Source organism: Lithobates pipiens, unplaced genomic scaffold (assembly GCF_037356315.1).
Source record: "Lithobates pipiens isolate NorthernLeopardFrog02 unplaced genomic scaffold, aLitPip1_a1.2 Scaffold_16, whole genome shotgun sequence".
Classification (NCBI taxonomy): domain Eukaryota; kingdom Metazoa; phylum Chordata; class Amphibia; order Anura; family Ranidae; genus Lithobates; species Lithobates pipiens.
In genome coordinates this window covers 393985122-393993207 of record NW_027507748.1, presented here as the reverse complement: position 1 = coordinate 393993207, position 8086 = coordinate 393985122, and positions in this window count along the sequence as shown.

Genomic DNA, 8086 nt, shown 5'->3' with positions numbered 1-8086 from the left:
ATCCACATCTCCTCCCCTGTAATATCCACATCTTCCCCACTGTAATGTCCACATCTCCCCCCACTGTAATGTCCACATCTCCCCACATCTCCCCCCCTGTAATATCCATATCTCCCCCACTGTAATGTCCACATCTCCCCACATCTCCCCCACTGTAATATCCACATCTCCTCCCCTGTAATATCCACATCTTCCCCACTGTAATGTCCACATCTCCCCCACTGTAATGTCCATATCTCCCCCACTGTAATGTCCACATCTCCCCCACTGTAATATCCACATCTCCTCCCCTGTAATATCCACATCTTCCCCACTGTAATGTCCACATCTCCCCCCACTGTAATGTCCACATCCCCCCCACTGTAATATCCACATCTCCCCCCCCCCCTGTAATATCCACATCTCCCCCACTGTAATATCCACATCTCCCCCCACTGTAATATTCACATCTCCCCCACTGTAATATCCACATCTCCCCCACTGTAATATCCACATCTCCCCACATCCACTGTAATATCTACATCTCCCCTACGATTGTCTGCTTGCTTACCACTACACAAGCAGGCAGATCCACAAGCATTTGAGGCGGGTGATGATGATGTCAGCGGCGCTGCTCACCTAGGTCGCCGCTGGGTGTACCAAGATGGCCACCGCTCAGGAGCTAGGCCCAAGCCGCAGCCTTTCCATGTCTACATACTTTTGCTTATAGGTGTCCATCATTCCTATCTCAAAAAGTTGGTAGGTATGGTATTGCTCACTGTTATTCTTGCTGGAGATTAATCTCTTTCTGAGAAACTGCATCGAACCATCACCCTGCTTCTTCTTCTGTCATTCTGTGCTTGCTGAATCTTTTCTTATGTTGCTTAAAGCGGGGTTCCACCCTAAAGTGGAACCTCCGCTGATCGGAACCCTCCCCCCCTCCGGTGTCACAATTGGCACCTTTCAGGGGGGAGGGGGGTGTAGATACCTGTCAAAGACAGGTATTTACACCCACTTCCGGGCATAGACTCCCGTGGGAGTCTATGTCATTTCCTGCCCTGCCGCGCTGTCTGCTGGGACACACACGGGTCTCAGAGACAGCGCGGAGAATTCCTATTGCGCTGCGCGACTCGCGCATTCGCAGTAGGGAACCGGGAAGTGAAGCCGATTCGCTTCACTTCCTGATTCCCTCACCTAGAATGGTGATGGCAGCAGCCGAGAGCCGAGCGATCGATCGGCCTCGGCTGCCGGCATCGCTGGAACCCGGGACAGGTGAGTGTCCATTTATTAAAAGTCAGCAGCTGTAGTATTTATAGCTGCTGGCTTTTAATATTTATTTTTTTTGGTGGAATCCCTCTTTAATTCTGCATCAGTTACCCATCATCAGGTGGGGAAGGGGGCAGCTGTGACATGAGGAAGTAAAGCCCTGCCCCTATCATGATAGCCGCTCAAGCACAACACAGTGCAAGACAAGGCATTCTAAATCAGTAATCAGGAAAAATTTCAGCTGCAAAAAGACTGCAAACAATACTGGCGTCTAGTCTATTGTCCATTGTCACCTGCTTGTCTTTCTGGCACTGTTTCCACAGTTCAGGTCCTTAAGACAATAAGAAATACTATCAAAGCTTGTAAAATGCTTGCTGTACAAATTGATATTCAGACTTTAGTTTACGAGCTGAAACCACTGTGACCCAAAACCCCCAGCTTCATTCTCAGCTGCTATATTAATCACCAGCATGGACTTTGAGTGTGTCTGCTTGAGGAGGATTACTGAGTATGCTATGGAATGCACTAAGAGCAGACCAACATGGTTGTAAATACGGTCAGATGTCTTCATGTTGTAAACATGGTATAATAGACAAAATATGATGTGGCTCTTTTTCTGCAGGACAGTGCATCCAAAAACAAAATAGGTAAATGGGAGAAGGGGCTAAGGGACTAACGTCAAAGTAAATACCAGCCAATCTGACCAGGGTATAGTAGGCACTATGTTGAAATTATAGTTGAATAAAACGATCCTTAGCAGAAATCATTGTGCTAATATAGCTGCCTTCAGTATCCTCCCAATCCTTTTCAGTTAAGTCCGGGATGTTACCCTTCCATTTATTGTGTGCTTTAGTCAGGGTGGAAGCGTGGGCCGAAATCCAAGTGAAGATACAGGGAACACAAAGGTTTCTCAAGTACCCTTCATGTCAGCAAACGCTCCACCGAGTCAGGAGAGATGTGTACCACCTCTCAAAGCAAATCCTGAGAACTCTGAGGTGATTGCTCCAGGTGAGGAGATCCGGGTGTGAGCCCCAACATGCGAACAATGTAGATAATGAAAGAACTCTGGATGGCCGCACTCCAAAGCCAAACAGTGCCTTTATTCAAAGATTATCAGTAACACAGCAAGTGACATCACAGCAAAAGGTAATGACACTGACGCTTTTCGCACTATATTATGTTTGCCAGCTATGAGTAAGCACTAGTCATAGTACGAAACGCGTCAGCTGTCATTACCTTTTGCTGTGATGTCACTTGCTGTGTTCCTGATAATCTTTGAATAAAGGCACAGTTTTGGCTTTGGAGTATGGCCATCCAGAGTTCTTTCATTATCTACATTGCTCCACCGAGTCAGGTTGAAGGACTAGCAGTCTAGGAAATTGGGCTTGAGCTACATGCCTAAGCTGCTGATATCTAAAATGCATTGAGACTGTATAGCATATTTTTCCCTCATCTCTGAGGAAGAGAATCTGCCAGCTGTGAAAATGTGTTTAAGGGATGTAATCCCCTTAGATACCCAGAGCTGGGGATGTGGCAAACCAAAGAAGTGCTGAAGGTGTGGGTTACCACAAAGGGGTATATGAGGGGAAAAGTTGAAGTCAGCCTTATAGAGCTCCCTAGCCTGTTGCCACAAAAAATTTGGATAATTTATTACCAAACTGTTTGCACCCATTCAGTTGTGCATACAAAATGCTCCTTATGTTGCAAGAAGGCTTTTTCATTCTAGATGGCAAAACTCTGCTGGGCATAGTTTTCCCGCATAATGGTGTCCTCCTCTAAACACTAGATTTTAAACAAACAAGCTATAGCCGTTGTGTGTAAAACTATTGATTTATTTGTAAAAACAATGGCATACAAAAATCTGATTCTCTGGGTCTCAGTAGAACGCACGTGAATTGTTAGGCAACTTCTGTGTTTGCGTAGATCGGTAAATGTTACTCTGCAAATTTTGGAATCAGATTTTTTTATGCGATTGTTTTTACAAATAAATCAATGGAGGATCCCTCTTCTCCCTTTTTTAACTTTTTGGTCTCAGCCATTTGAGTCAATGGAATACTGATCCGTCTGCCAGCGGGTCGAGGACACCAACCCCAGGTACCCATGCACTGGTATGATCTCGGTCTAAGTGACCACAAAGCATGACTGACTTTTCTTGTATTACAAGGAGGTCAATACTATCTGGTGAGTGAGGATTGATTTACATGAGCCTGTGGTGATACAGCACACCGAGGGGTCATTTTCTGCTGTCAAGACACAAGTGTTATCCTCACTCTTTCGAGGACTATCTATCTAAGTATACCTTGTGGAAAATTGCACAGAGGTGTTATATTATTATGGACTGAGCACTTACATTGTTTGTGGTAGTATTTATTATTTTTACTTGTTTTATTGCAAGCGCTATCTAGCACTTGTATGGCGTTCACTTGCTATTTATTTGTGTTGTTTTAAGATAGCAGTTGCACAGTAGGTGTAACATTGGCGTGAGTGATAATATTTACACATTTGGTAGCAGACTGCAAAATTACACTTTACTCTATCCAAGATGAAAAAAAGTTTTGCCTTTTAGTTACACTTTAATTGTTTTAATTTTTGCTATGTTGTCCTAAAATGTTATATCACTAGCGAATGCAAAAGCATTGATTCCAATGCGTATCTCCAGGAGATACAAAAAATATTTACCCTTAACATCTCCTTGCCCTGCAAGAGTTAATGCTCCTTAATTAATTCTTGATGATTGAGAAAAGGGTGTAATATTCCTCGCTCAAGCAAGCTTCCTTCAACAGTGCAACCAATTCCTCGTAACCTGTTCTATATGTAGTGCTACCCCCGTAGCAACCGCTGATTTTGATGCTGCGGACTTTCCGGCAGACTAGGTCCGACGGAATGAGTCCGTCGGACAATCCAATCGTGTGTGGGCTAATCCGATCGTTTTTCACATAAAAAAATCTGACGGACCTAGAGATAGAGCATGTTTCAAATCTGTCCGACGGACTCAACTCCTATCGGGAAAAACTGTTCTGTATGCTGGTTCGACGGACCAAATAAAACGCAATGGAAGCTATTGGCTACTGGCTATTGAATTTCCTTTTTTAGTCCTGTCTTACGTCATTACGTTCAAAATGAATGGACTTTCGAATGGACTTAGTCCGTTCGTGTGTGGGCAAGTTCCGAAAGTCCGTTGGGAAGACCGTCGGACCTAGTCTGCCGGGAAGTCCAGTCGTGTGTAGGCGGCATAACTGGTTCTTCCTCAAACAGTGCAGAGGCTACCAATCACACATCTCCTAGACTATTTCATGGAACTAGAGTGAATGGACTGTCGCCTGTCTTTTTATGATTTATTGCTTGTGAAAGTTGTAACAGGAGAGTGTTTGGGGTGTTATGGGATACTCAAAAATGCTGACTTATAACAGGAGGACACACTTCACTAGTCGAAACTTTTTTGAACAGTCTCAGAAACAAAGGAGAAGGCCAGAGACCCTGTAAGAGCAGTCTCAGAGAAAGCTACCGCTATTAACCCCAAAAGTAGAACAGCAACTTCCAGCCTCTACCAGGCACTCTTCAGACCAGATCCTTAGGTGAAACGGCTGAGTTAGCTCCAAAGGTAATTAGGAATAGGTCCCTCAGCTGTGCTATAGCTGGGACCTCGATGAACTTCAGCAAACTGCAAAAGAACTGCTTCAAAGGGGCAGCAGCCCTTAAGGCTGGAACTTCTCCAGCAGTACAAGAACATGGCTGCTCCAGACCCCAGTCCATTAATGCATGGGCACTGTGGGAGAATGTAGGGCCCTGTGGTGCTGGGCATAGCTTCCAGCTGTCCCCGATTTTAAGGGACTGTGCCTCATTTGGAAAGTCCCTCTGTCCCTCTTTCTTCCTCATTTATCCCTCATTTCGGTCTGATCTATATAGTTGAATATAAAATGCACTTTTTATCTTTCAGAAAGTGTTTCCCAGTGCTAAACCTTTCATCCAATTTCTAAATTGCTGCATTTGTAAATGTCAGAAGAAGTATAAAAGAATAGTAGTGGTAAACAAAAGCACTTGTGGGTTTAACTAGGATTTTTTTTTTGTTGTATCATTTTTCTGTAAGGGGGTGTGGCGGGAGGGGGGGTTTGTTCTATGCCTACATACATTTCCTAATAGGTGTTCCTCGTTCTCATCTCATAAAGTTGGAATGTATGGTGTTGGGTGGCACTGTGGGTGCTGAGGGGTCTCAGGGGGTCTAGGGGCACTGTGGTAGGTTGATGGCCACTTCTGGTCACTATGGAGGTTACTATGGTAGCTGGGAGGATCTCCAGGAAATCCACAGCCTGGTTGTTGATAATCACTGGACTAGAGGTGTCATCTATTTCCTATTCTATTACCTTATATTTCACAACATTTCTAATATCTATTTTAGGTGCAACATCACTACTGTGCAGACATATGATTGTATTTCCTATATACATACAGTATAATACACATCAGATGTGATATATACATGGATTCCTCTAGACGGCGGCTTCACCTCCATCTCCTCCTCCTGGAGTTCAAGGCGGCTTTCCCTGCGTCTTCTACCTCCTTCTCAGTGGCCAATAGGATCACTTCTCCTCTCAACCAATCGGGTGACGGGTCTCAGGACCCGCTTCCTAATTGGCCAGGAGGAGAATCAGGGTGACAATAGCGAATATTAATTTGCTATTGTCACACAACTGGGTGGGCTCGGGACACAGGGCTCTGCACCCCTAGTCCATCCTTTTTTGTCGCCTGTTAGAGACTCAGGCTCTAATCACATGCTTAAAAAAAAAATCCCCATTGGACTACATGCATCCAGTGCCCTGGCTGTAAGTAGATTAGAGGCTGGACGCATGTAATCGTGGGGCGTTGCCCCTGCGCCACGTATGGAAGGGCCACCACTGACTGGCTAGAATTTTAAAAGGAACTTCACTCTCTCAATCAGCATGGACTATTTCAAAACTTTATGCAGCTGGCATTTCTTCAGTTACTGCCTGGTTTCTTGCCTAGGCAAATTATGTCATACATCCCAGGAGTCTCCAATTCCAGCTGTTTTTTTTTTAAAACACCCATGTGATGGTTGCACCTAAACATATATAAACAATATTACCAAAAGTATTGGGACGCCTGCCTTTACATGCACATGAACTTTAACTTTGACATCCCAGTCTTAGGCCATAGGGTTAAATATTGAGTTGGCCCACCCTTTGCAGCTATAAAGATTCAACTCTTCTGGGAAGGCTGTCCACAAGGTTTAGGAGTGTGCAGGCCAGTCAAGTTCTTCCACCTTAAACTCACTCATCCATATCTATACAGACCTTGCTTTGTGCACTGGTCCAAATCATTTGGTGGAGGGGAGATTTTTGTGTGGGGTTGTTTTTCAGGGGTTGGGTTTGGCCCCTTAGTTCCAGTGAAGGGAACTCTTAAGGCATCAGCATACCAAGATATTTTGGACGATTTCATGCTCCCAACTTTGTGGGAACATTTTGGGGATGGCCCCTTCCTGTACCTACATGACTGCACACCAGCAGACAAAGCAAGGTTCATAAAGACATGGATGAATGAGTTTGGGGTGGAGGAATTTTACTGGCCTGCAGTCCTGGCCTCAACCTGATAGAACACTGTTGAGATTAATTAGAGCAGAGACTGCGAGCCAGGCCTTCTTGTCCAACATCAGTGCCTGACCTCACAAATGCGCTTCCAAAAGAATGGTCAAACATTCCCATAGACACACTCCTAAACCTTGTGGACAGCCTTCCCAGAAGAGTTGAAGCTGTTATAGCTGCAAAGGGTTGGCCAACTCAATATTGAACCCAACGGATTAAGACTGGAATGCCATAAGAGTGCTTCCACACTGAAAGCGTCGGCCATTGGCGCTAAAGTGCCGCTAGTTTTAGTGGCACTAAAGCGATGTTTAAGCAGCAGTTTTGCGCCTCTTTCCGGCTGCTAGCAGGCGCTTTTAACCTCAAAAAAGGGCCAAAACCTCCCGTTTTGCAGCACTTTTAAAAGTTTTTCAGGCGTGTTAAAAGCAATGCCCATTCATTCCAAAGGGCTGGCCATTTAGGACCGCTAAAAACATTGCTCCCAACCCACACCAAAGATACTGCTTGCAGGACTTTTCCGAACATCCCACAAGCGCATCGCCTAAGTGTGATAAGTCACACTGGAATGAATGTGAGGCGGTTTTCAGGCGCTTAGCAGAGGCAATTTCTAGCGCTAGAGCACCTGAAAGCCTGCCCCAGTGTGAAAAGGGTCCGTGTATGTGTAAAGGTAGGCATCCCAATACTTTTGGTAATATAGTGTATATCGGTATGAGTAATAAATGTATGTTTTAGCAGTCTTTTTCTTGTTAAGAGACATATTTTGCTCTTTCTTGTGAGCCCGCTCCCATCTTGAGTGTGGGCATCTGAAGCCCACTCGTTGCTTCTTCTAGGATACAGTGCTCATGAATGCGCATATCATAGAATACCACTATGCTGCAGGTGGAGGATGCCCATTGACTCCTGGGATTGATGAAACTCATATCCAAGATGCCAACGTGTGGCTGCCGGTCAGAAATGACCTACCTCACCACGGCGAGGAACAGCAGAAGCAGAGCACTGGCTGGCAAAATAGGGTACATACAGTATATTGCTGGGGAAAAAAAGTGTCCAATTATAAATTGTGCAGTAGTCATGAACACAAGGGCGAAAAGTTTAAGATGTGCGTGGAACTCCGCTTTCAGAAGGGGAGGGAGAGTTTTTAGCTCAGCCTATACCTGAGCTAAGGGCAGATGGATCCCAGGAAGTAAATGCTACATAAATCACCTGCCCTAACTCAAGATGGCCACTGCCAGAAATGCGGGGGGGGG